Consider the following 27,920-nt stretch of genomic DNA (forward strand, 5'->3'; position numbering starts at 1 on the left):
GAAAGCACTGTTTTAAGGAGGAAGCTATAGGTAAATGAGATCATCCCTTTCATGTTAGCAGTCTTGGTGGAAAGGCCTCAAATTTTGTGAGAGTCGGAGTAGCAGCCTCCCGTATCTGAGGTGTGAGGGCCCAGTGCATTCATTGGATATACTGATATCTTTCCGTGTTCTTCAATACAAAGTCCCTTTGACATTGATCAAAAGTAAGGGGATCAAAATCATGTAACAAATGTATTAGAGCTAAGCAGCCTCCCCTTCTCCAGGCATCAAAGGGCCATCATGTTGGGCCGGGGGGAAAGCTGGATTGAAATGGATTGGAGTGAATGGGGATGGAAAAGAAGTCCACCTGTCGTCGCCCGAAATTGAGTCCCATATTTCAAGTGTGGTGCATGTGGGGCAGCTAAGGTCACCTTGGCAGCCGCCTGGAAGAGAAGGGGGGCTCCAGCTATATCCCTATGGCACTCTCGTCTTTGGAGACTGCTTAGCCTAGAACGTATGGCTGATATTTTCAGGGATAATGATAAGAATTTCGAATTTAAATGGGGTCCCCTTGTCTCCTTCCTCTCCCAGGGCCGTCCGTCTGCGGTGTGTCCCTCCACCATCAGAGCCTGCCATCTCTTCCAGTTTTGATCACAATCCCAGTGTCGACCAACCTCACGTTAGTATGAACACGCCGCCACCATGGGTGGGGTGAGAAGTGTTTTTTTTTTTTTACATTTTCAAAAACCTTTATTGTGTCAAGACAGTTTCATACAGGCAGTAAAATTGTACAGCTAATCAATTGATTTTAGCATTGGTGACATAAAGCCCAATAAGCAGAGTACAGTACAAAGGTACATGTCATGATTATTTAGGGACTACTTCAGGTACAATAAAGGGTAGCCAGTGGTATCATCACACATCAGCTGTACGTGTGTAACTGTCATGCCGTGCTATTGCATGCCGAGCCCTTTCGTGTACATGTGTAGTTAGGGACTGACCTCTGGGGAGGGGATCTGTAAAAGGAGGTTCACATATGTTCCCACGGAATTCGTTCCATTTACCCCATATTCTAGTCCATTTCTTGGGACAGCCCCTGTGCGTGTAAACTGCCCTCTCAGACACCATTGTGTACGTGTAGGTGTTATCGCGGAGCCCCAGTATTTTGCTATGTTTCGCTTCACGATTGTCGCCCCCAATGTAGCCCAGTTCTGTAAGGCTAGGTTTAAGTCGGTGGGCTGCCAGATATTGAGGAGGAAACACCTGGGATCACAGGGAACTTCTGCTCCTCCCACCTCTGAAATTATCGCTAATACTCTTGACCAATAGCGGTTTATGATAGGGCATTCCCATATTATATGGTAAAATGTTCCAATACCTCCACACCCTCTGAGGCAAAGGTGATCTGGTGTGTGTCCCAGCTTAAATATCGTGGTGCGAGGATAATATGTTCGGTGGAATTTTTTCAGTTGAATGAGTTTAAGTGGGGATGAGATCGCTGCCTCTCGGGCTGATGCTAGGGCGTCCATCCAATCAGATTCCTCGATATCTCCCAATTCAGTCTCCCATTTTCCCTTTAGTGCTATCAGGGGGTCTGGTTGATTATTGATCAGTTTCTTGTATGTGTAGGAGGTTGCCTTTATTTCCATGTAGTCCATGAGGAGCCTATCCTCCAGAGGGGAGGATTCCACCAATTTGGTCTCTGGGGGAATTGCACTTTGTAATGCGTGTCGTATCTGTATGTAACAGAATCGGTCCGAGTCTGCAATCTTATACCTCGCTTGCAAGTTTTCAAATGATATTATCTCTCCTTTCGCCCATAGGTCGCCTATTTTAGATATACCAATTAGGTCCCATTCTTTGAATCCCTTTGTGTTCGCCAGTATGCCCAGTTTTCTCGTGTCCCAGAGGGGAGTGGCTTGTGTCAACACTCCCTTCCCATCCCAAGGCCCTCTGTGCGGTGAGCCATATTTTAGTCGTGTGTGCCCTTGGTCCTGTAAGTCCTTCCTGTTTTCCGTAGGTGTAAAGCGCCCTCATCAGTCGGTCTGCCGGCAGGAGGCTCCGGTTCAACCTGTATGCTGGTTCGTCCTGTGGGACGTGCAACCATTGATTTATCGTCACCATTTGTGATGCCCAGTAGTAGAGTTTAACATTCGGTAGAGCAATACCACTGTCATACCAACTCCGGACCAGTTTGTGTTGTGCTATCCGGGGGGGTTTACCATCCAACAATAGGGTTGTTACTTCCGCTTCAATGGATTTGAAATACTTAGGGGGGGGACAGGAAATGGGGTATTTTGTAGGGCATGTAGGAATCTCGGAAGGGCTATCATTTTAAATAGTGCAGCTCTACCCAGGAGCGTCACCGGGAGGGATCTCCAGTGTTTTACGTCCGCTTGGAGTCGTTCCAGGAGCCTCATTAAATTTTCTTCCATGAATATGGATTCTGATGGGGTGACATATATTCCTAAGTACTTGAAACCTCTGGTCACGATCTGCAGTTCGCATCCCGCCGGGATTTTGGGTGTAGGCCCGTGCAATACATAGAGTAACGATTTCGTCCAGTTAATAGTGTAGCCGGATACTTTCCCGTATGCAGTAAAAATGTCTAGTAGGAACACTAATGATCTCGCCGGGGATGTTAAATATACGAGCACGTCATCCGCATATAGCGAGATACGATCCTCCCAGTCCTCCTCTCATCTCATTTCATGAATGGAGACGTCCTGCCTGATCCATGCAGCAAGCGGTACCAGCACTAGGGCGAATAGCATCGGCAACAGCGGACATCCCTGCCTGGTACCCCTTCCTAGTTTGAATTCTCTTGATATTCTTCCGTTTGCTACTACTTGCGCGAGGGGTTCCGTATATAAAAGTTGTATCAATGCACAGAATTTCGGGCCAAGTCCCAGCTTCCGAAGTACCGCAAAGAGGAACGGCCATTCTACTAAATTGAAGACCAAAGTGGCGTCCGAGGAAAGGATGGCTGCATCTTTCTGTATCTCTGGTGTACGGGCTATAACGGCATGCACCCTCCGTAGATTAAGGGAGGTGTTACGTCCCGGCATGAACCCTGATTGGTCCGGGTGAAGCAAGTCCTTGAGGTGTGGCTGTAGTCGGAGTGCCAACGCTTTGGCCAGTATTTTGGCTTCCGCATTCATTAGCGATATTGGGTGGTAAGAGGCTGCCAAATGCGCAGGTTTGCCCGGTTTGTGCACTGCCACAATTGTGGCTATTCGCTGATCCCGTGGCAGCCTGCCATCCTCCAGGCAGTCATTGTACATGTTAAGTAAGTGAGGTGTGATCAGACCCGCCACTTTTTTGTACAGCTCTACTGGTAGCCCGTTTGGACCCATTGCTTTCCCTGTGTTGAGTGCCGCCAGTGCCCGCCCCAATTCTTCCAACGAGAGGTCAGCATCTAGGTCTTCCCTGGCTTCCGGGGAAAGCGTAGGCATCCTAATGTCTTGCAAGAAATGTGTATTGTCCTCTATTGTGGTTACCGCCTGCGGTGTGTATATTGTTTCAAAATGCGTAGCTAACTGTTCGTCAATGCGTTCGGGGTCTGTTGTGAGAGTACCGTCCTTTAGACAAATTTGTGCTATCCAAAGAGAAATATTCCACAGCGGATCAAACAACCAGCACCTCTATTTTCCAGCGTCTCTCAAAGTGTTCAGTTTTGTTGTGCTGACAACCTCCAGGACCTGCTGCGGTTCAGTCCCACTGGAATACCAGATAGAAACTCTTGAGAAGAATGGAGGCAGCACCAAGCACGAAGTAAACAGGACCAAAGTTGTATCAAAAAATATATTTTTATTTTTATTTTTTCATATTTTCAAAGTGCACAGGACAGCCAACGCGTTTCGCTCCCCAACCGTGGGAGCTTCGTCAGGGCTGAAAACAACGTGAAATGATACACATATATTAATGACATATACTCAAATTAAACAATTACAACAAAGAGACATACAAAATTAAAAGCATCAGATCAAGCTTCCGAGAGAAGAGATGACACAACACCTAAAAAGATCACAATAGCAATCCTATTTTCTGGAGAGCATGTTACCCAAATTTGAAATATCCATACAAAAAAGGTAGTGCAACATGGTAAATACAGTAATCACATTTGTTATGCGAAATAGTATACAACCATATATCAAGGGTTGAAAGAAAGATAAGTCAATAAAAAGAGTAAAAATCGAGCGGAGGTCAAGAAGGGGCGGGGAAAGATACTGGAATAGAAAAAAGGTAGGAAATGAAAATCCCTTTAGATGGAACTATGCAAAATAGGAAATGATCACCAATGCTAAAAAACACACAAACACGCGCCATATACTGGGCCCAATTGTTCGAGAATATATACAATATATTTCTCACCAAAGATACTGGTTAGTCTTGATGTGACACAATGAAGTTGACAAGAAAGCTGGCCAATGAAGTGGTAGAGATGCTGAAATAACAGAGGACAAGATATATAAAATATGAAAAATTTAAATAAGCAGAATAGGTGTACTGAAATTCCTATTCTCTCACCTAATACAAAGATCCCAATATTAGGAATAGAGATGTAAGCAAACGTCACGGGCCGTCAAGTTGATAACATCAGTTGCATGAAGGGTAGTATCTCAATTGAATCTAAAAAGATAATAAAATTAGAGAAGTGTCGTGAATATCGCGACTTGCAGATAGTATAGACCAAAACCGAAATATCAGCAACTGAGTTAGTACTGATCCTATTTTGTACATACAGTGACGGGGGGGGTTTGACGTGAGTGGTAAGATGGTGGAAGGAAAAGATAGTAAGGGGGGGGGGACAATTGTTGATATTATATCATGTCTAGATATAATGATGGACGTGAAGAGATGGCACTTAATTTGTTTGGACCCAACAATCCTAGGGTAACATCTGCCCCGGAACAACTTGGCAAAAAAAGTTTAAAGAGCCTTTTTCTAAAACTAGAGAGATTACGCAAATTGGAGTTAAGTAGATGGTGGGATGGGGTAACCCTGACACAATATCTTGAGAATGGAAAAGTCCCTAGGGGATTGAGGATCCTCATATTTCCCACCTTTGAGGACTTAAGTGAAAATATACTTAAAGAGTGGGAGAGTAATTTAGGGGGAGCCTCATCTATTATGATGAAAATTCTGGTCAAACACTCGCTAGAAAAGGGTGTAAGCTACAGGCGGATATTGAACAAATAGAGAAAGAGATTGGTGAGTTGGCGGAGAAGGATTTAATTGAGAACAATTTTGCTATCTTGAAAAAAGTAATGGATAATCACCAAGTCTACCTTAAGGACAAAACATTACGAAAAATCAAGAGAGATGACCGTGATTACAAGGACGGTCGTATTTATACCTTTGCCAAAAAATTTGATAATCTCTCTGTGGCCGAGGATAAAAAAAGAACTAGGGAAGAAAGGGATGATGGTGAGGATAACCAGTCAGTCAGTAACATCTCCATTTCCTCAACCAGCAGTGCTGCCTCTTCTATTACTATACCTGAGGTCCCTTTAGGCGAGGGCTCCTCGTCGTTCCAGAAGGAACTGGCAAAGTTGAGAATGTCAAGCCGCCTTCAACAAAAAAGGGAACAGTCAAAACTAGGAGGGGGGTAGGAGGTGGAAAAGCAGTAGGAAAGACCGACAAGCTTGTAAAAACAAAGAAATAGCTAATACTGCTGATTTGACAAATGTTACTGATGGTATACAAGAGTTGACATTTGTAAATTTATCTAATAAAATTCTGGATACTATTGAGATGCAAGTTTTGAGTAAAGGATTGAATTTTTGCCCTACCCAAACAGGAGATTTTGCTGATGTACACGTTGACTTGTTCAAATTCACTAGACTTTTAAAACTGAAGGATTTCTTTTCCAATAGAGCTGTGTGTAGTGCCACGCCAACAAACCGGATGACTGAGAGTGAACATACTGTTGCCTCGATCCGTGCTGTTCACTGCCTCATGACTATCGATGAGGAGGAACAGACTGATTTACCCGCTTTAATGACGGAACTTGGTATCGGCCAAGAAATCACCAACCCAAATTTATTCCAACATTTGGATATCACTCTAATATAGATGCCTTTCATAAAAAGGTCACAGAAGATTTGTATAAACTTGACACTTCCAACCAGTTATTTACTGGAACTAGAGCTAATATAACTCACTCTGAAAGAAAAGCCCTCAAAAACCTCAAGGATGACCCTACTATAGTCATACGAGAGGCCGACAAGGGCGGAAGTGTGGTAATTATGAATCGGGTAGACTATCTTAGTGAAATCAAACGTCAATTAGCAGATCGTCACAACTATAGGGAGATAAAAAGCAACCCGATACCACTTGTAGTTAATGCCATCAATGAAAGACTCTGTGAATGGAAAGATTCATGTCTACTTACGGAGGATGAATTTAAATTTCTACATGTTTCTTACCCTTCCTACCCTTGTATATACATCCTCCCTAAAATTCACAAGGGGGGAGAGGGGTTTCCACCTGGTAGACCCATTATCTCGGGGGTGGGCTCACCCACCGAAGGTCTTTCCCATTATGTGGACCTTAAGTTGCAGAAATATGTTCTAAGTCTTCCTTCCTATATTCGAGATAGCAAGGATGTCTTGATCAAACTCAATGATTTTGAGTGGTCGGATGACCTTAGTTTCGTGACACTGGATGTCACCAGTCTCTACACGTGTATTGACAGAGTGTATGGGAAGATAGCAGTCCAATCGTTTCTAGATAGAGAGGATGCCCAGCTCTATTCACAGAACGAAATGATTTTGCAGATGATAGACCTCATTCTGCTGAATAACTTTTTTCTCTTCGATGACCGCTGGTACCAACAGACCAGTGGTACCGCGATGGGTTCCAGGTTTGCTCCTTCCTACGCCTGCCTCTTCATGGGGTGGTACGAGAGGGAGCATGCCTGGGCCCGATGTGCCTCCCCTTGGACCAATCATATTGTGTTCTGGGGGAGGTACATCGATGATGTGATTTGTTTGTGGTCGGGAACTGCTGAGGAACTAACCAACTATCTTGTCTACCTTAATGATAATCCCTATAATGTGAAGTTCACCGTGTCATATAACATGAGCAGTATTAATTTTTTGGACATCACGTTCTATTTACAGAACGGTCGGGTCCACAGTAAACTCTATCGGAAGGAAACTTCCTGTAACTCCGTACTACATGCGTCTAGTGCGCATGCTAGTTCGGTAATCAGAAACATTCCGTTTGGCGAGCTCACAAGAGTGCGCAGAACTTGCAGTGAAGAAGATACATTCAAGGAAAATGTAAATGCCACCAAACTGAGATTCCTAAAACGAGGTTATGACCAACAGGTTATTGACAGAGCGGTACGTAGAATTGAGACTGTGGACAGGGAATCTACCCTTACAAATAAGAATGAAAGAGCTAAATTGGATAAAGGATCTAGCAGAGTGAGGTCTGTCACCCAGTAAACATCTCATAGTGACAAAATCTTTAACATATTCAGGAAGAATTGGCACCTGTTAACTGGAATTGAGGGCCTAAAAAACCATATAGGTGAAAAACCTCTGATCACTTACAGGAGGGGCATCTCTTTACGTAAAGAATTGTGCCCGAGCTATGTGACTACACCCCCCAATGAAAGAAATTGGCTAGCTCCTAAACCCGCAGGCTTCTTTACATGTGGAACCTGCAATGTTTGTGAGATGGGTAAGAATAAGACCACCACCTTCTCATATAATAACGACCGCAAGTTCAGAGTTAACCATTTCTGTAACTGCAATACCCCTTACACAGTTTATGTCCTAGGATGTCCCTGTGGTCGTATATATGTGGGCAGCAGTATACGACCATTGAAACTAAGAATCCAAGAGCATCGCAGGGCAATCATCAACAGGGACATCAGGCACCCAATAATGGAACATTACAATTTGGAACATGTTAATGATAACACCTTTTGGTTGACCGGTCAACTCTACGGATCCGGGGGTCTAACTCGTTTCTTTATTGTTTCATTATGTACTCGGTACTCCCCTTTTTTACTTTGCACCATTCAACATATTCTATTGCCGACCGAGATTGTCTTTACAATATAGTAGTAACCAGTCCACAAGGTTGCTTGCCCTTTTCCACCTGTTCGTTTTCCTTTTGATTCAGTTCTATTATGCCTTGGGTCAGTTTAAATTGTTTATGTAATCAGCCTGATACAACCCTCCAGTGGACCACTGACCAGTCCATCATGGCAGCCACTTCAGTGCGTCACTTTTGCCTTCTTTTCACCCTTCACAAAGGTTGTTTTTGCAATAACAATCTTATTTACTTGTTCGCCTTTACCTTAATTTTTTCGGGATTCTTCCCTGAATTTATGGCAAAACATTGCTCGGGTTTTATACCTGTTCACTTACATACTGTCTACACTACAACATTTGGGCATTCTTGACTAGTCCATCATGGCCGCCCCACTCGGATGTTCTGCTGTCCTTTTTCCAGCTCTTCACTCCATGCAGGGCTGGGTTACATGTCGCTACCTCTTGCAAACACTCAGGTGTTTGTAATTATGTACCATGTGACCGGCGCGCCGGTTTTTAAAAACCGGATCCGATCTGGCAGACCCTGTTCGATCGAATCCGTCACGGGCCATTGCTACAAGACGAAGCTTGGAGGTAAGTGCCAACTTCAAAATGCTTTTGATCAACCTCATTCTGCCAAGTCAGTTTCCTTTGGCACTTCCCGGTCGGCAGACTCTATGTGCCCGCTTTGAATGTCTTTTTAGCTTACTTTAAAAATCAATTTTTTCCTTTAATGTGATTGTGCACTTTGCACTTGTAATGACTTTTCCGTTGTGCGCTAATCTTTTAAGCCGGCAGCATTCGTATTTGGAATGCGTTCGCCTCTTAAAACACTTCCGATGTGTATTTGGTACATCGGAAGTATATTTTAATTTTCTGGTGTGTGCTGCCCCGGGGAAGCAGGGTAGTATTTACTTTGCATATATACATGTTACGCTGGGCGGCGTAATAATCTCACAGATGTTACCAATGGGCACTTGTAAGACACATGTTTTTAATATTAGATTGCTAGGGATTAATATTATAGTTTGTCTACTGTCAAAGGTAGACACACGTTTTTTTCACCTTGATTGTTCATGGGTGTAATTTATATGTCTTTGATTCTTATTTTCTACTGCAGCACGTGTGGTAGCAGCTTACTAAGGACTGCACATACGTCGCCCTACGTACAGTCTACTCTAAATACTAATGTGAGTTATTTCTGATATTCTTTTTTAATGAGACCCTCCCCTGCTCCCCTCCCCCTCCACCCCCCCCCTCTTACTATCTTTTCCTTCCACCATCTTACCGCTCACGTCAAACCCCCCCCTGTCACTGTATGTACAAAATAGGATCAGTACTAACTTAGTTGCTGATATTTCGGTTTTGGTCTATACTATCTGCAAGTCGCGATATTCACGACACTTCTCTAATTTTATTATCTTTTTAGATTCAATTGAGATACTACCCTTCATGCAACTGATGTTATCAACTTGACGGTCCGTGACGTTTGCTTACATCTCTATTCCTAATATTGGAATCTTTGTATTAGGTGAGAAGATTAGGAATTTCAGTACACCTATTCTGCTTATTTAAATTTTTCATATTTTATATATCTTGTCCTCTGTTATTTCAGCATCTCTACCACTTCATTGGCCAGCTTTCTTGTCAACTTCATTGTGTCACATCAAGACTAACCAGTATCTTTGGTGAGAAATATATTGTATATATTCTCGAACAATTGGGCCCAGTATATGGCGCGTGTTTGTGTGGTTTTTTAGCATTGGTGATCATTTCCTATTTTGCATAGTTCCATCTAAAGGGATTTTCATTTCCTACCTTTTTTCTATTCCACTATCTTTCCCCGCCCCTTCTTGACCTCCGCTCGATTTTTACTCTTTTTATTGACTTATCTTTCTTTTAACCCTTGATATATGGTTGTATACTATTTCGCATAACAAATGTGATTACTGTATTTACCATGTTGCACTACCTTTTTTGTATGGATATTTCAAATTTGGGTAACATGCTCTCCAGAAAATAGGATTGCTATTGTGATCTTTTTAGGTGTTGTGTCATCTCTTCTCTCGGAAGCTTGATCTGATGCTTTTAATTTTGTATGTCTCTTTTTTGTAATTGTTTAATTTGAGTATATGTCATTAATATATGTGTATCATTTCACGTTGTTTTCAGCCCTGACGAAGCACCCACGGTTGGGGAGCGAAACACGTTGGCTGTCCTGTGCACTTTGAAAATATGAAAAAATAAAAAAAATATATATTTTTTGATACAACTTTGGTCCTGTTTTACTTCGTGCTTGGTGCTGCCTCCATTCTTCTCCAAAATTTGTGCTATCCATCTACTTGCTTTTTCGCGTTTTTCTATCCATGCCAGCATTTTACCTGTTTTGTCTCCCAGTTCGTAAATTCTGTGGAAGGTATTGGTACTTTTGGCCTTTGCTGTTTCCCATGCATAATTCTTAAATTCTTGGCTAGCCAGCGCCACAGCGTGTGCCGTAACCTCAGTGGGGCCTGCGGCGTGAGCTTTCTCCGCTTGCTGGGTGGCCTCCTCTAGTTCTTCTATGGTTTCTCTTTGTGAGTGTTTGTGTCTCGTGATCGTCGAGATGGCCTGCCCTCTAATAACGGTTTTATATGCCTCCCATAGTGTGCTGGGGGATTGAACTGACTGAACATTTTCTGCAAAGTATTGTGTAGTGGATTTAACTAGGTCTCTTGCAATCTTGGCATTTTTCAGGAACCCAGGAAAAAGCGGATAGATCCTCCGTCTGCCAGGGATATAGGCGGTGTATATGAGTTGGACTGGAGAGTGATCTGATATGCCCCTCGGTAGATGCTCTACCTGTTTCACTTTCTCAGGCGTAATACCCAGTGTCAATATATAATCTATTCGGGAGAGGCTCCTGTGTGCCATGGAGAGAAATGTGTATTGACGCTCTGTTGGGTGCTTAAGTCGCCGAATGTCAGTCACTCCCATTGCGTGTATGAAATCTTGCAGGGCTTGATTGGAGCGGCTTGCTTCCCTGGACGGGTGGCGGTCGATGGTCGGATCCATTACTGTATTAAAGTCTCAACCCATGATCAGTTCTCCCTCTGGAAGGTCCAGCAGGAGCCTCCCGAGGTCCTGAAATGCTTGCTGGTGAAGTGTAGGGGGAACATAAACGGAGAGCACGTGATACAACCTACCTTCCCACTGCCCAGTTAGTACCGCAAATCGTCCCTGTGCATCAGTCCAAGTGTTCTTAATCATGAATGTGGAGCTCTTATGGACCAGGATTCCCACCCCTCTAGAGCCAGATGTGAACTCTGCGTGAGCTACCATTTTAAAGCCCCATCTATCTAGTGCCTTGCATGTTGTTCCTGTCAAATATGTTTCCAGGAGTAGAACAATCGAGGGCCCCTTTTGCTTCAGGTACTATAGGACCAGCCCTCGTTTAATCTTATGACCCAACCCAATCACGTTCCACGAAATTATGGACAAGGGAGGGCCCGGCTGAAGTGGTAACTGAGTGTTGGTCTCCTGCCCCTCATGTGGTGTCACGTCGTGCTTGATATGTATATCCTATGGTCAGTGACTACTGTTGATACCTGCTGTACATGACCTGCCCTGTGTGCGCATAGATTGTATAGTTGACACGTAAACTTGTTCCTTGAAATAACGTAACATATTAAACGTAAACACTGTAACAGTTGCTTCAAGAATCCTTGGCCCCTAATCCCAAACCCTGCCCTCCCCCCCATCGTTTCTGTGACTGTCCCCATCTCCAATTGCTCATTATGGCCCCCGATAAACAATTGTAGTCCCTGAAGAAAGTGGTCATTGTTCACCAGAGACCAAAACAAACCGAAACTTATCGCAACCAAAATCCCAACCCCCCACCCTGCCTCGCGGATACAGAACCATCCACCACCCCCAACTGAGCAGAGTGCTTACTTCCCAGAACAAAATGTAGTGTTCGTGAGGGTGAGACTACCGTGACTGTTATAGCCTCCTTCCCACCCATCAATGTCCATGCAGCGCTACCAACATCACGGTAGGTCCTACCTGTAGGAGTCTTCATAACTTGCCTGTGTATCACGTCCTTAATCGACCCATTGTAAGGAAGGTCAATGTAACAGTACCCATCACCCTGCGCTCACCGCCCAATCTCGGGCCGTGTCCATATCATAGTCTCCTACTGCGGTGTTGTGAAGCGTGGCAGCCTGTGAGGTCCTTAATCCTTAAAAAGCCAAGTCATAGCGTCGCTTCAGTGATGCAGTTTGTTGTGGGCTTCTGTCTTTTCCATTATCGGTTATTATGTCTTGCATCCCGGTTCCTGGGTTTCCCTGTCTGCCGCCAGCCCTCCAACCAATCTTGCGCATCTTTAGACGATTCAAAAAACCAGGTTTTTCCCTCCGCTTCAACACGCAGCTTCGCTGGGAAGAGCATTGAGTATTTGAATTCTCTAGAACAGAGTTCCCTTTTCACTTCCGTGAAATTTCGTCGTCATTGTGCCACCGCTGCCGTGTAGTCTGGATAGAAGGTGACCTCTGCATTGTCAATTTTGACTGGTGGAGCCATTCGAGCTGTCTGCAGGATGGCATCGCGGTCGCGAAAGTTGAAGATCCTCTCTAAGATTGGACGCAGTGGTGCCCCTGGTTTCGGTTTCCCCCCTGGCACCCAGTGGGCACGTTCTACTGAGAAATAATTTGACAGGCCCTTCGGTTGCAGCTTTGTTTGTTGTTTCCGGTACACCCACCAGGCGTACTTTGTTGCGCCGTGAGTGGCCTTCCTGTTCGTCAAGTATCGCCTTTAATAGCAGATTGTCATCTTCCAGTTTTTGTACTTTGTGTTTCAAGGCCGCTTTGTCGTCAGTTAGCCCCGATGTAGCTTTTTCCACCTCAATCAAACGGTCTGACAACTTGGAGAAGTCCGCCCTTATCAGGGAGATATCAGTGGAGAATGTGCCCATTGAAGTTTGCATTGTGTGCAATGCCGCCATGACGTCGTTCAGGGTGACCTGTTCGGCGTCACCATGCGGGTTGGTCGTCTGGGATGATGTGCGTGGCGCTTTGCTTTCGGGTGACCATTCTGGGGTTCTTTTACATAGGCATATTTTTCCAAGCGCGGAGGCTGTTGCACCTTGGGCCCCCTGCCCGTCATGGTACTTGATCGCAGTGGACACGCACCCAAAAATTCGTGGGAACAGGAGAAGAGCCCCGTTTGCCAACTGTTCCTCGATGTGTTGTACAGTGTGTTCCTTGGTGACTCCGGGAATGCGTGTGGGCCTGCGTTGCGCTGGGCTGGTCCGCTGTGTAGAACCAGCGGCCTGTGGTACCTCCAGCTCCTGTCTTTCAGCCGTGGAACTGCTCCCTATAGCCCCCGCTAAGCTCGTGAGACAACGCCGGGTGTCTTCGCACAGTGCTATCTAGGGTATGCCCCTTAAAATGCCTGCTGGTGTCACTGATTTGCAGCTAGTGCTGCGTGTGAGGCAGGTGAGCGGGCTGGTGTGCTCAGCGGCGGTAACAGAGAGGCCGGTGGTTCCAGGATTAAGCTGCCATTTTGTGCCGCCGTACTGCGGCGTCCCCAGTCCACAGTCCCTGCCCGGAAAAGGTCGGGTTTTCACTCAGAGCCCCCTCGCTGCCTCCTCCAGCAGTCGCCAGTACCTTGTAGTCCGAGGATGTCCTGTGCGCGCAGCCGCTTCCGTTTTGGTTTTCGCCGCCTTTATTCTGTGTCCAGGAGCAGTTCTTGTCGGGTCATCTGTATGCCGGGCCGCCGTGAAACTTTAGTCCCCGGCTTCCGTAGTGCTGTTAGGCCCCGGTTGCACTGTCTCGTAGCCGCTTGAGTTTTAGGAGTCTGGAGTAGCGGATTGCTTCACCGGGTCACCGCAAGATCTCCCGTTTTGTATACAGCCGTAGCAGCGCCTGCTGAAGTCAGGATTATTGTGCGGATTGTCTGGGAAGGTGCCCTGCAGTCACAGAGCTCTGCTAGAATGGAGCCATCTTTCTCGGCCGGTAGCCACGCCGGGAAGTGGTTTTTTATTAGTTTTTTTTCTTTGTTCCTTGTTAGATTCATAATTACTTATCCCATATTAGGATGAGTTTGTCCACGTTTTTTGGCTATTCCGCATACAACACCTCGGTGGAGCAACCTGGAGAAATTACCGTTACAGAAGGCCGTTGAGTTTTCTTTAGACCTATCTGATGGCTTAGCAAAGTTGCATGATCTTCTTTTTTTCCTTTTTTATCTCTCTCTCTAAGCTCCGGGGCACTTAGAAGCTGTATCCTTCATTTGGCTTATCTAATAAGAGGAAGAGCTGATTTATATTGATCAATGCACTTTGTCCACCTGTTATAATTCTGTTGAGGCTTTCTGATCCCCTGCGTGGGACCAAGTGATGATGTAATTTTTGCCTGTGGACTATGGAAAAAAAAAATTCAACACATTTTTGACATAAATCAGGTGGCAGGCCAAGGCTCCTCTGTGCTCCTCGGTGCCCTGCAGCAGCCGCCGCACGAGCAGCACCATCAGCGCCTTAGCACCGCGGTGCTGGCAGCGGCCGTTCCTGCCTCCATCGCAGATCTTTAGAACTTAAAGCGCCCGTATAACAGGACGCGGGTGAAGCGGGAACCGGTCACAAAACAAACCCTGGCAGTCGTCCCAGGCTCTGCTCCGCTTGCTCGTCAACTCCTCCTCGGCTCGGCCCCTCAGCTCTAATCGATACGCTCTGCACTCAACACCGAATCACAGGCCGACAACAACTGTGAACACCAACAGAGGGAAGAATAGTGTGTTTCCCCCAGTTAGTGAAAAAAAAACAGCATAAGTCTTGGCTGCTTCTGCTGCACCCAGAGTCTTATGCGTCTTTTCAGTCTAAGTTTTCTGTCTGGAAAAAGATTGTGTCCTGGTTTTCTGCACCCAGTAAATCCAGGTGCAGAAAAACCTAACAACTAATGATCAGGTGGAATAAAATGAACACATGAAAGTACGCCTTAATTTCATTGCCCTTGATTCACACTCTGGACCATAGTTGAGGGATAGGTCTAGGCATAGTCCTCGCAGCACACAATAGATTTGCTTGAGGCAGAGGCCAGAGCTCAAAAGTCAGGAAGCCAGATACAAGTAGGTGGTAACTCAGGGCAGGGGAAAACGCCTGTTGTCCGTGGAGGAGTCATTCCCTTCCCAGAAATCTGCATTACAAATTAATTAATAGTATATCTTTTTTTAATATCTGTTTGGTGCCAGTCCATATGACTTTCATATCTGCCTTTGGGATTCTATGTTGCAACTCCATAGGGTACATGTATCCTTTGTGAGCTTAATAAAATGTTGAAAATTCTACAAAACCTCACTCCTACATCCAAGTACTCTCATGCTACCATTCTACACTCTGCTCTGTCTGAAAAACAGCTCAGCATATTCAAAATTCTGCATTGATTTGGCTTGTAAATTATATTTTTGGAAATGTACATGTATTAACTATTTAATTTTAATACTATAGGTGATTGAAATTACTGACGAAGAAAGCAAGATTTAGCACTAAGCAACTGAGTGTCAGTGCCATAAGAAGGATTATTTTGAAAAACTGAAGGACATCCAGCATTCTACGTTTAAACAATTTCCAAAAATCTAAGTGTGGCGAGGAAAGTACTATACCTGTAAGTGAAGTCTCAATTTTGTATTTCATTAACCCAGAGAAAAGCCATATCTGTGCACACAGCATCAAAAATAATGTAGAAAGACCGCTTCAGCATCCTCATCTGAAATATTATCAGAAAGACAAATTGCCTCAGCATGACAGAATAACGTTCATCTAAAGCATCATGTAATTCCAGAGAGGAAGCACACACTGCATAAAAGAAAGTTATAACAAAAGGTATCTTCTGCATAACATCAAAGAAAAGACGCTGAAAGAAGACTCCGAAGCTGACACATTAACAACCAAAAGATTGGAAAATCACCTTTGTTCAACAACCGTTTTTAACCAGTTACGCAAGTTTGAGACTATCTGCCTCGGGATATAACACCTTGACCCACTCTGCTCACTCTTGCGAAAACCTTAAAAATTCACCACTTTATTGTGTTAATGACCATCTCAGAGTGTTTCCTTTTTATTGTGTACTGTTCTGTAATTCTATGTAAATCGCCTCAACATTATCTGTTGTGCAGGAGTGATATGTAAAACTGTTAAATATATAAATGGATTAAAGGAGCACCGTTGCGCTATAGCTAATGTAAATAAATCCTCATCCTCAGAACTACTAACCTTAACCTTACCCCAAACATAGAAAGGGTAGAAGGAACTGATGTTCTGCGACTAATGATCCACAATAGTACTCTAACGCCCTCAGTTACTGCCAGTACACCAGTGCAAAAAGGTACTTATCAGTTTAATCATTAAATATCAGACTAACACCTTATTACTGCATTGCTAAGAACCTATACAAATAAATTTGAGAAAAACTTCAGTCACAAATTAAGTTGCTGCCGGAGAGGCTATTACCTAAAGACTATTATCTGTTAGAAAATTTCAACAGGTGTTACAGGACTGCTTCCCGACATTTTTTGCTCAATTCAAGTGTTGAGAAGATTACACACAATTTGTTTTAGAGATAGTGCTGAACATTATCTAAACAAGCCTGACTCTAAAATTGAGGCAAAATAACCGAAGTTAGGGAAAAAAGTTACCTGTGCCCAAAAAGATACAGCCATAAATCTTATCTCTCAGAATTTGACAGAATGCACACAGGGGAAAACCACTCTCAGTGCAAAGTATGCCAAAAAAGTTTCAGGCGTAAATCTTATCTCACTGAGCATATGAGAATCCACACTGGGGAAAAACCTTTTCAGTGCTCTGAATGCCAGAAAAGGTTTAGTATCAAACCGAGTCTATATCGACATGAATTAACCCACTCTGTGGAAAAACGTTATCAGTGCTCTGAATGCCCAAAACATTTCAAACATAAATCACTTCTAACTGCACATGTGAGATTCCACACTGGGGAAAAACCTTATCAGTGCTCTGAATGCCAGAGATGTTTCAGTGACAAAATGAGACTCACTAAACATACAAGGACCCACACTTGGGTAAAACGTTATCGGTGCACTGAATGCGACAAATGTTTCAGTGAAAAAAAACATCTCACTGTGCATATAAGAACCCACACTAGGGAAAAACCTTATCAGTGCTCTGAATGCCAGATATGTTTCAGTCAAAAAAGTGGTCTCACTCAGCATATAAGAATCCACACTGGGGAAAAACCTTATCAGTGCCCTGAATGCCAGATATGTTTCAGTCAAAAAAGCAGTCTCACTGAGCATATAAGAATCCACACTGGGGAAAAACCTTATCAGTGCTCCGAATGCCAGATATGTTTCTGTGTAAAAAGCCGTCTCACTCGGCATATAAGAACCCACACTGGGGAAAAACCTTATCAGTGCTCCGAATGCCAAAAATGTTTCAGACAAAAATCTCATCTCACTGAACATGTGAAAATCCACACTGGAGAAAAAAAATTATCAGTGCTCTAAATGTCAGAAAAGATTCAGAGGTAGAGATGGTTACAAGCGCCATAAGAACACACACCATCAAAATAATCAGTTCTCCGAAAGCCAGAAAAGCATACATTTTAAACTCAATCTCACTCTACATGAGCAGACGCACACAGGGGAAAAACATTACCAATTTCTGTGAATGCCAGAAATTCCTATTTGATAGGCCCAGCCTCACTAACGATAAGCGACTCCATACTGATGAAAAACCTTATGAGTGCTCTGAATGCCAGAAAAGCTGCAGAAAAAATGCTATTTCACCATGAGAAACTCCACACTAGAGAAAATCCTTATGCCATAAAAGGTTGAATCTGAAAGACAGTGTTATGCTTTATGAGCGATCTCACTCTGGGGGAAAAACCTTATGAGTGCTCGAAATGCAAGCAATGTTTTGGGTACAAATTACTTCTCACTTGACATGAGCGAACTCACACGGGGGAAAAAGCCTATGTGTGTTCTGAATGTCAGATAAGGTTTAGTCTTGAATACAATGTCATTTCACATGAAAGAATTCACACTGGACTAAAGCCATATGCAGGAGGGGAAAGCCAGAAACGTTATACTCAGAAAGGAGATATCACTAAACATGAGAAATGCATCCACACCAGGTGAAAAGTAAGGCGTATCTTGAGTTGCAGAAAAGCTTCTAACAACCTGACTTTACATGAGAGAGCACATATTGTAGTTGCAATAGAATTCATCAAGAAACTCTTGCAGGATAACTAAGGCTGCCCGCATGCAACCTCCAAAAAAATTTCAGGCCTGGAAATATTTTTCATTGAAACAGAATCCACAATTTGAGTATCTGAAAGTTACAAAACTCTCAAGGTCTTTACTTTACACAGAGAAGTGTTAGTGCTTGCAAAAATCAACTAATTGCCCAAAAAATCACAATAATAATGTCTTAAATTTTACTCCACCCAAAAGGTTTCTACTCACCCTTGTTTCTTAACATATGACTGATATCTATTTTTTCATGATATTATTAAGCTTATGCAGAGTTCCTCAGTGAGGAGCTCCGCAAAGTGACAAAAAAACTCTGGCGGTCTACGCGGAGTTCCGCAAGCAGCGGAGTGCGTAAGGGTCATGCAGTTTGTGGTGATTTCATCCCATGTCGGAGGATCATTTGGCCCTTCAATTCCAGGAAGTTATGGATCTCTTTGTCAAATGCGTCCCTGTGCCAGAAGTAGGTCGGGGTTGCTACTCCCACTACTTCTTGGTACTCAAGAAGGACAAAGGCCTGCATCCTAGCTTAGTCCTCAGGGACATCAACCGCTTTCTCCGAAAGGAGAAGTTCAAGTTGTTAACCTTGGCTCAGGTCTTATCTGCCTTCGACCCTGGAGATTTGATGGTAGCGTTGGACTTGCAGGACACTTACTTTCACATCCCCGTCTTGCCTGCCCACCGGCATTACCTATGGCTCACGGTAGGCCACGCGCATTTTCAGTTTACCTCGCTCCCCTTTGACCTTACCAGCCCCCCCCCCTCCCCCGGGTGTTCAGGAAAGTGATGGCGGTAGTCGCAGCTCATCTGCGCAGATCAGGGGTTCCAGTCTTCCCCTATCTCGACGACTGGCTGTTGAAGGCTCCCACCTCCAGACTACGACAGACTTCCTGCATTTGCTGGGCTTCTCAGTTAACGTGCTGAAGTCGCACCTGATTCCATCCGATAAGCTCCTCTTCATCGGAGCGGTTCTGGACACAGCACAGTTTTGGGTCTATCCTCCCTAGCAGCAAGTCCAGTATATTGGGGCTATGATACCGATGTTTCAGCCTCCATCCCGGTGTTCTGTGAGAATGACCCTGATGCTGCTGGGCCTCATGGCCTCCTGCATCCTGCTGGTGCATCATGCCAGATGGCATATACGTGCTCTGCAGTGGGACCTGAAGTTCCAGTGGGCGCAGCACCAGGGGAATCTTTCCGATGACGTTCAGATTTCAGAGGGGACTGCAAGTCAGTTGCAGTGGTGGTTCACGAACCAGGATTGGGTCAACAGCAGATCCCTCTACCTTCCCTAACCTGAGTTCACAGTAGTGACGGATGCGTCACTCCTGGGTTGGGGCAGCCATATGGGAATGGTGGAGATCAAAGACCTCTGGTCTCTGGCGGAGTCCAGGCACCACATCAACCCGCTGGAGCTCCGGGCGATTCGTCTTGCACTGAAGGCATTCCTTCTTTCTGTGAAAGGAAGAGTGGTGCAGGTGTTCACGGACAACACCACCGCCATGTGGTACTGCAACAAACAGGGCAGGGTGGGGTCGTGGACCGTATGTCAAGAGGCTCTTCGCCTTTGGACATGGCTGGAACATCAGGGCATATCTCTGGTGGTTCAACACTTAACAGGTTCACTGAACGCAAGGACGGACAAACTCAGCCGCCAGTGCATGATGGATGAAAATGGCATCTTTACTGGAAGGTCGTGCTAGGTCTCTTTCAGTAGTGGGGAGAGCCTTGGTTAGATCTATTCGCCACCGAAGAGAACGCTCAATGTCAGCAGTTCTGCGTGTTAGAGTTTCCAAAGAGGCTCTCGCTCTGCGACCCTTTTCGTTGCGAGTGGAGTTGCGGCCTCCTGTACCACTTCTGCCAAGATTGCTGAAGAAGATCAAACACGATCAGTCCCAAGTTTGGTACCCCGAGCTCTTGAGCATGGCCTTCGATCCTATTGTTAACAGATTTCTGAAGTGCATTACTCATCTCTTTCCTCCTTCTTCTTTCGTAATACCCTAGTGGGAGTTGACCTCACTTATCTTATGTGTGCTCCCTTTGAGCGCCTACATAATTGTGCTCTTCGCCTCCTTAGAAGACTGCTTTTTTGCTTGCCATCACTTCTGCTTGCAGGATGAGTGAGCTTCAGGCTTATCTTCCAGACCTCCCTTTCTTGCTGTCCATCCAAACAAAGTAGTCCTCCGCGTAAGCCCTCTTTTCTGCCCAAAGTGATTGCCTCTTTCCACATAGTTCTGACCATCAGATTACCTACCTTCTTCCCACCTCTGCTGTGTTTTTGTCTGCCAGGCGCACAACATATAGACTGTTCACACACTTTCTGTAGTATGATTTGTTCTGGGCAGATAAACTCTAATCCCCACTCTACTTCTATCCTCGTGTTAGTGCAGCCCGATGTAAACAGTTATTGTAATGTATTTAGATTTACATAACACTTACTACCCCATACGAACTTTGAAGCGCTTTTTCGGCGAGTAGCACACTACTCTAGGATCCAAAAATGATTAGTGGTGCATTAGTATAGGGAAATATAAAATGTATATGAGAGCTGGACATGTTGGTCTGTTAGTTGGATTAAGAAAGATTGTGGGGGACAGAAGAGGGAAGGTTTTGCATTTATATAGCGCTTGCTACCCCTGATGAAGTGTGGAAGTGCTTTTCTGCGAGTAGCATGCTACTCCAGATCCCAAAAAGATGAACAGACAGATCAATTATGGTGGGGAGGTTGTTTTATTGTATACACACAACTGTACACAAATTAATAAAATTCCGTTGCAAAGTTGTATCCAAGAGGCAAGTATAATCTCTGATAATAATGTATACAATACTGATACGTTTTAAGTTGGCTTGCCATCAAGACTGATGCCCCGTAATGTTGATGCAAAGTCATCTGTGCTGGAGTATCTTAGACTCTTGTTGAATTGTAACATCCACCTTGTAGGTACTGCTATTTGTATCAGGTCCACGTTGTAGGCAGACACAAACCCCTAAATTGTGCACTATTTATATTAAGCATAATGTAAGTGAGCAGATGACTGTAAGCACTGTACAAGCTGTATTAGGTGCTTAGAAGTAGAGTGACATAGAGGGCAATAAGCACTCACTAAATCTTTTTTATTATTATTAACAGTCCTCATAAGACCATACAATTCAATACGATGTACAAATAGCCCATGAGGGAACAGTTCAGGCATCATCTGGGGATTACACATCCGAGAAACACAAGTGTCTTTCATGAATACAAATTGACTACTCCTCCAAGGACTGCACTGTATTATTGACACGGGCGAAAAGGCAAACAAGCAGTCAGAAGGCGCACTGATTGTATACCCCCCACCTGACAGGATGGTGACAGACCCCAACCACCTGCAGGGGAAACGTGCCACCTCACTTAATAGCTGCCAGACGCTTTACTATGTAAGCAGACTGGTGGTTTACAACTGCGCCTATGTTGGGGCACCACATGTTTTTTCCAGCATAATCTGGGGTACCCCCCCTGTGTGGGATGATAGCACCCACTGAAAACTGCACCGTTGTGTAGTCTGGGACAGTGCACCTTCCATGTAATTCTGAACTGGGCCTTTAAATACGGTACTATTTTGTGTGCCTATTTAATTCGGGTATACAAAGAATGTGATACTACTTGTATACTAGGGTAGGACAAGGAAGATTGAATTTCTATGGTGGCAGAAATGTTTTTGTCAAAGTGCTTTATGCCCTAAACACTCTCCCGTACCCTGAATATAATGAGATTACGTAGAATACACCTCTGCATGCCTAATGCTGCCATTTGCATTTCAAGACCAGTGATTAATGTGGCTTTATCAAGTTCAAAGCCATTAGGCGTTTCCGACCTGTCTGATACTTGCATATGGAAAAGATGGGTCATTTGAACCTAAAGATAGATAAACATATTCATTGGTCACGATTTATGTCTGCATCTAATATAAAACTGTAAATTAGGAGAGGTGATAAGTGAGAAGTTAAAGGCAGCCGCTAATCGAGCTGCATTTGTACATAGGCCTTCCTATATTATGATTTCTATTCCTGCTTCAGTCTTTAATTGTAATGAATACTTTAATAGCCAGGCATGAAGTCATCGTCGAGCTGTTTAGATAATCCACCTGTCTTGCCACTTCTTCCCCACTGCATCCTTAACCAGTGGCCTAGCCAGTGTGCCCTGGGCCCCAAGGCAAGAAAGGAAATGTGACCTCTGCCGTTTATTTGGGCTGTGGAAAACAGCAATAATCATTGTTCTGTCTGCCCCTCCGGCCTTTGTACTGTGACAAACAGCAGTTATCAGGGTTCAGTGGGTCTTTAAGGGATCTGGGACCTGGTGCCACTGCACCTGCTGCACCAATAGGAAGCTAAGCCCCTGCCCTTAACAGCTTCTATTCTAGCCCCACTGGAGAACCGAAACAGCCAAGTACTGATCTGGCCATATATGCAGGCATGCAGCCGCCTCTTCCATTGAAGGGATTTAAGTCGCATGAAAGCAGCATGCGGGAAACAACCATTATCTGAGGCAAAGTCAACCAAAACCTCTTCTGGTCCAACCTGAATCCATTTAAAACCAGGGACAAAAAAACGGTTCATCGTCTTCTCCTGCTTATCAAAAGGGTAAAACAGATTAATCTAACATTACAGTGTACCACATAAAAAATTGTGATTCTGTTTACAAATTAAAACTAGCATGCATAAAGAAAGGGGAGCCTTTAGCCAAAATAGCCATTTTCCCTACCCATACTTCTAACACATCTTTTACAAAAAATGCTAACTACATTGTCATCTGGAAATAGTCATTAGCGCCTACTCATAAGCAAATGACATTTAGAATTCTCTTTCACTTCAAGCTTTCAAAAGTAAATTGATATAAAAGCAGTATTGAATTTTTTTGACATTGTGTACATTATATGACACGCCATAGAAAAAAGGAGTTCTTTATATATACTAAACCTCCAGAAACATTTGATTAACCAGTTATAAAGTCACATCTAGCTTAGTTAGTTTATAGTCTTCTTTTTTTTTTTTCTTTTTTTTCGAAAACCTTTATTATACCTTCACATCTTTACACAGCATGTCGCCTACAACCCAAGAGGGCCGGCCGCTAATCTGGAGCGTCACATTGGAACGAGAGTCATAAATACAGACAGTGCAGGTTGTTGCAAAAGTCATATCAGTAAAGGCCGCCGGCGAAAGTAGTGAAGGACAAAAGCAAATGTTCCATGCAGGGTGAATGAGGTTCTCATTTTCCATTTTCTGAAACTAACTAAAAGAACAGTCGAACATTGGGAAATCACAGTGCGATCATTGACTATGTATATTGCTAGATCGATGCGAGAGTACACCTGGATTAAAACAACGTCATTTGCATCCATGAGTTAACATAGGGTGTAAAGGAAACATCGCCCCCCCCAATCCCTCCTGAAGGACCCCACCCCACAGCCAACCACCCTCACTCCAACCCGTCATCCTCATCCGAGTCCATTGGGTCATCTTCTGGCAGCGGGTCGCAGATGTCACCCCGGTAAGTGTTCCACGGGGACCATACCTTGTTCCACTTGCCAGGACAAGCTCGGATTAAGTATACCGCCCTTTCTGTAACCATCGTTCTGTCCATGTTAATGCACCACTGTGATGTTGTCGGGAGGTCCGCCACCCCCCAACGCTGCGCAATGTCTCGCTTTGCTACCATCATACCCAGTGTCACCCAAAGGCGGCCGTGCCGGGACAAATCTGTTGGTTCCCATACATTGAGGAGGCACCGTCGAGGCTCCGGTAGTACCGAGACCTCCAGCACCTGTGATACAGGGCGTAGGACCTGACGCCAGTAGTTGTGTATGCGTGGGCAATCCCAGAATGTATGGAAGAAGGTGCCCTCCTCCCCGCAGCCTCGCAAGCAAAAGGGATCAGGGGTCCGTTTGAATGCGGTGTAGTAGTGTTCTAGTGTAATATGTTCTATGGAGGACTTTGAGCTGGATTAGCCTCATCCTGGCCGATATGCCTGCTTCCTTGGGGGAAGCCAATGCCTCATTCCACTCATGTTCGTCAAGCGCGCCTAACTCTCGCTCCCATTTCTCCTTAAGGGATATCAGCGGATCCGGAGAGTTATTAAGGAGCTTCCGGTATGTGAGGGAGGTCGCCTTCTCTACCATATAGTCCGTCAGGAGGCGATCCTCAAGCGGGGAGGACTCAGGAAAAGTCGAACCAGCCGGGATGGCCGATAGTAGTGCATGGCGGATTTGTACATACCGGTATGTTTCGTGTGGTCCCAGATCATAAATCTCTTTCAAACGGGCGAAGGTGATGACATCCCCTCGCTCCCACATATCCCCCACCGTGGAGATTCCGATGTCATCCCATCGGGAGAACCCCTTACTGACCCGAAGATTGCCCAAGGCACGCGCGTCCCAGAGCGGAGTGAGTTTAGTGAGCGTGCCTTTCCACCCTAGCGCAGCGGTGGCTGCATGCCAAGTGGCCACAGTGAGCCTAGTGGGGCCCACCAGTGGTCTAAGTTTCCTCCGATCATAAAGCGGTGCCAGTATGTTATTGGCGCCTAACTGAGCCCTGTCCGCTTGGAACGCCGGGTCTGATTGCGATGCATGCAGCCACTGGTTAATGGGCCTGAGTTGTGCTGCCCAATAATATAGATGCAGGTTCGGGAGTGCAATGCCGCCCTCGTACCAGCACCTGCAGAGTTTGGCTTGGGCTATACGCGCAGGGCGGTTGCCCCACAACAATCCGGAGACTACTGCTGCGACCTTCCTGAAGTATCCCGTTGACACTGGGAATGGAGTGTTGTCTAGGATGTATAGTAAACGGGGTAAGGACTTCATTTTAAACAAGGCAGCTCTCCCCAGCATCGTTAACGGCAATCCTGCCCAGAAGCCTGCGTCTTGTTTGAGACGATCCACTGGTGGCAAGAGGTTCAGCCTCTCGTGTTCGGTAGGGTCACTCGTAATGTGGATGCCTAGATATTTGAATGAGGAACCGGCCAGCCGTAGAGGGCAGTCCGGGCCAAGCGTTGGGTGGACCCCTGTCAGGACATACAACTCTGACTTGTTCCAGTTGATGGTGTAGCCTGAAACTTCGCCGTGGTCGTTACAGAGATGCAAAAGAGCCGGTACGCCATGCTCGGGATCCGTTAGGTATACCAGCATGTCGTCTGCATACAGAGATAGGCGGTCCTCCCACCCCTCCCTCCATTTAATCCCCTTAAGTAAGGGGGTAGTTCTGATGCGGATAGCCAGAGGTTCTAGGGAGAGTGCAAAGAGAAGGGGGGAAAGAGGGCAGCCCTGCCGGGTGCCACGTCCAAGCGGAAAAGTGTGTGATATGTGGCCGTTCGCCACCACGTGTGCCACTGGTGCTGTGTAAAGTAATTTTATCCATGAGATGAAGTTTGGGCCAAATCCCATGCACAAAAGGACTTCAAAGAGGTAGGCCCACTCCACCAGATCAAAGGCCATTTTCGCGTCTAGCGCCAGTATAGCCGCAGTCTCGCCAATGCAGTCCGCCCTCGCCAGCACCCCGTGCACCCTTCTGAGATTGAGCGCGGTGTTTCTGTGGGGCATGAATCCCGACTGGTCCGGGTGGATAAGGTCGGGCAGGTGCGGCATTAGACGGTTAGCCAGGAGTTTTGCTAGGATTTTACTCTCCACATTAAGCAGAGAGATAGGGCGGTAGGATGAGCACTCCTCGGGGGGTTTACCGGGCTTAGGGATAGCCACAATTGTGGCCGTCCGCTGGTCCAACGGGAGCATCCCCTTATCTCGACATTCCACATACATTTTAAGCAAGTGCGGGCAAAGAGCGTCAGTACGTGCTTGGAACCACTCGACTGGAATGCCATTTGGCCCCAGTGCCTTGCCTGTTCGGAGGGCTCCGATGGCCACCCGTAGTTCATCTGCAGTAAACGGTGCCTCCAGATCAGCTATGGCCTCCGGCTGCAGCGTTGGGATGTCTATACTGCTTAGTGCGCATTGGGCCGCAATCGTGGTAACTTCCCGTTCAGGGGTGTATACTTTTTCAAAGTGGGACGCCAACGCCTCTACCACTCGATCGGGGTCGGTCAGAATCCTGCCCTCGTCATCCCTCACCTGCTGAATCCCTCTGGAGCTACCCCCTCTTTTGTCGAGCCAGGCCAACATCTTCCCTGCCTTGTCCCCCACATCGTACACCCGGTTCTGTGTGTCGGTGATATGTCCCTGTGTTGTGAGTCGTGCATGGTCTGCGTACAGTCGCTGTTCAAGTGCGAGGGTATGTGCTGTATCTTCCGTGGGATCGGCTTCATGGGCAGTAGTGGCCGCGCGTAGTCGGAGCTCGAGGGCCGAGTGTTCAGCTGTCTGTTCCCTTCTATGCGCCGTTATAGAGCCTATCGCCTGCCCCCGCAACACTGTTTTATAGGCCTCCCAGAGAACCTCAGCCGAGGCCACAGTTGGTTAATTTTCAGTGAAATAGTGTTCCGTGGCCTTCTGCAGGGCCTTCCTGACCTTCGGGACTTTAAGATAGGAGGCATGAATGGGGTATATGCGGCGGCGGGATCGTGTCTGTGAGGTGATAGTGAGAGTCAGTGGCGAATGGTCTGAGATGCCCCGAGGGTGTATATCCACTTCATCTACGCGCTGTAGTCCATCCCCTAAAGCCAGGAAGTAGTCAATGCGGGATAGACTATTGTGAACGGTGGAGTGGAACGTGTATTGTCGGACCATCGGGTGAACATGGCGCCAAACATCCACCAGCCCCAGTGCCTCTAGAAATCGCCGAAACCGGGAGGGACCCCCCGGAAGGGCGGTCGCCGGGAACTTGTCGAGCTGCGGATCTGCAGCTGCGTTGAAGTCCCCACCTATGAGCATGTCCCCCTCCGGGAGGGACAGTAAGAAGTCACCCAGGGCCGGTAGCATCACCGAGTGCAGCGAAGGCGGAATGTATACTGAAACTACTGTTAAGGGGCGTCCGTCCCACTGTCCCGCCACCGCTGCAAAGCAACCCTGTGTGTCGGTTCTAGTGCTAAGGGTAATGAAGTGGGAGGATTTTCTGATCAGTATGCCCGTGCCCCGTGAACCAGTAGAAAATTCGGAGTGGACTAACATTCTATATCCCCTTCTGTCCAAGGCCTTGGTAGCACTACCCACCAAGTGGGTCTCCTGCAGGAGTATCAGGTCTGGTTTGTAGCGTTTCACCTCGGACAGAACGAGGCCGCGTTTCACCTTATCACCCAGGCCTCGCACATTCCAGGCGAGAAGTCGGAGATTAGAGCCGCTTGCTTGCGTCTCATTCGCCCTCGCTGTATTGAGCTGCTCACCCGCCATCAATAGAGATTAGAAACAAATACAACCAGTATAGACTCCATCGCACCAGCAACATTACAATAGCAGTCAAAGTACATTGTACAATTCGAGATCGACTCTGTGAATTTCCCATGAAGAAGAACCAACCCCCCCCCCAACCCGCCCCACCCTGCCTCCCTGCCAAACGGACTTAAAACTGCCCGCCACCCCAACTCAGCAGAGCGCTTATCCCATGCCAAAAACAGAGTACTTGCACGTCAGGGGAGAGTGTCCCCCAAAGCAGGCTGTCCCTCTGCCGCCCTCGGGATGTCCAGGCCAGCGTCCAAGAACGACGTGAAAAGCAATCCTC

At 45.9% G+C, this 27,920-nt stretch overlaps 1 long non-coding RNA gene across 1 annotated transcript; it reads left to right on the top strand.

The window, feature by feature from the left end:
- Nucleotides 1-9,091: 9,091 nt before the first annotated feature.
- LOC147737538 (uncharacterized) lies at nucleotides 9,092-15,659 on the top strand. The gene is made up of 4 exons (XR_015299461.1): nucleotides 9,092-9,223; nucleotides 9,463-9,564; nucleotides 9,649-9,721; nucleotides 15,511-15,659. It is a non-coding gene; the product is annotated as an uncharacterized LOC147737538 (long non-coding RNA).
- Nucleotides 15,660-27,920: the final 12,261 nt, after the last annotated feature.

The sequence above is a fragment of the Lissotriton vulgaris genome, chromosome 1_1 (assembly GCF_964263255.1).
Source record: "Lissotriton vulgaris chromosome 1_1, aLisVul1.2, whole genome shotgun sequence".
NCBI classification, from domain to species: domain Eukaryota; kingdom Metazoa; phylum Chordata; class Amphibia; order Caudata; family Salamandridae; genus Lissotriton; species Lissotriton vulgaris.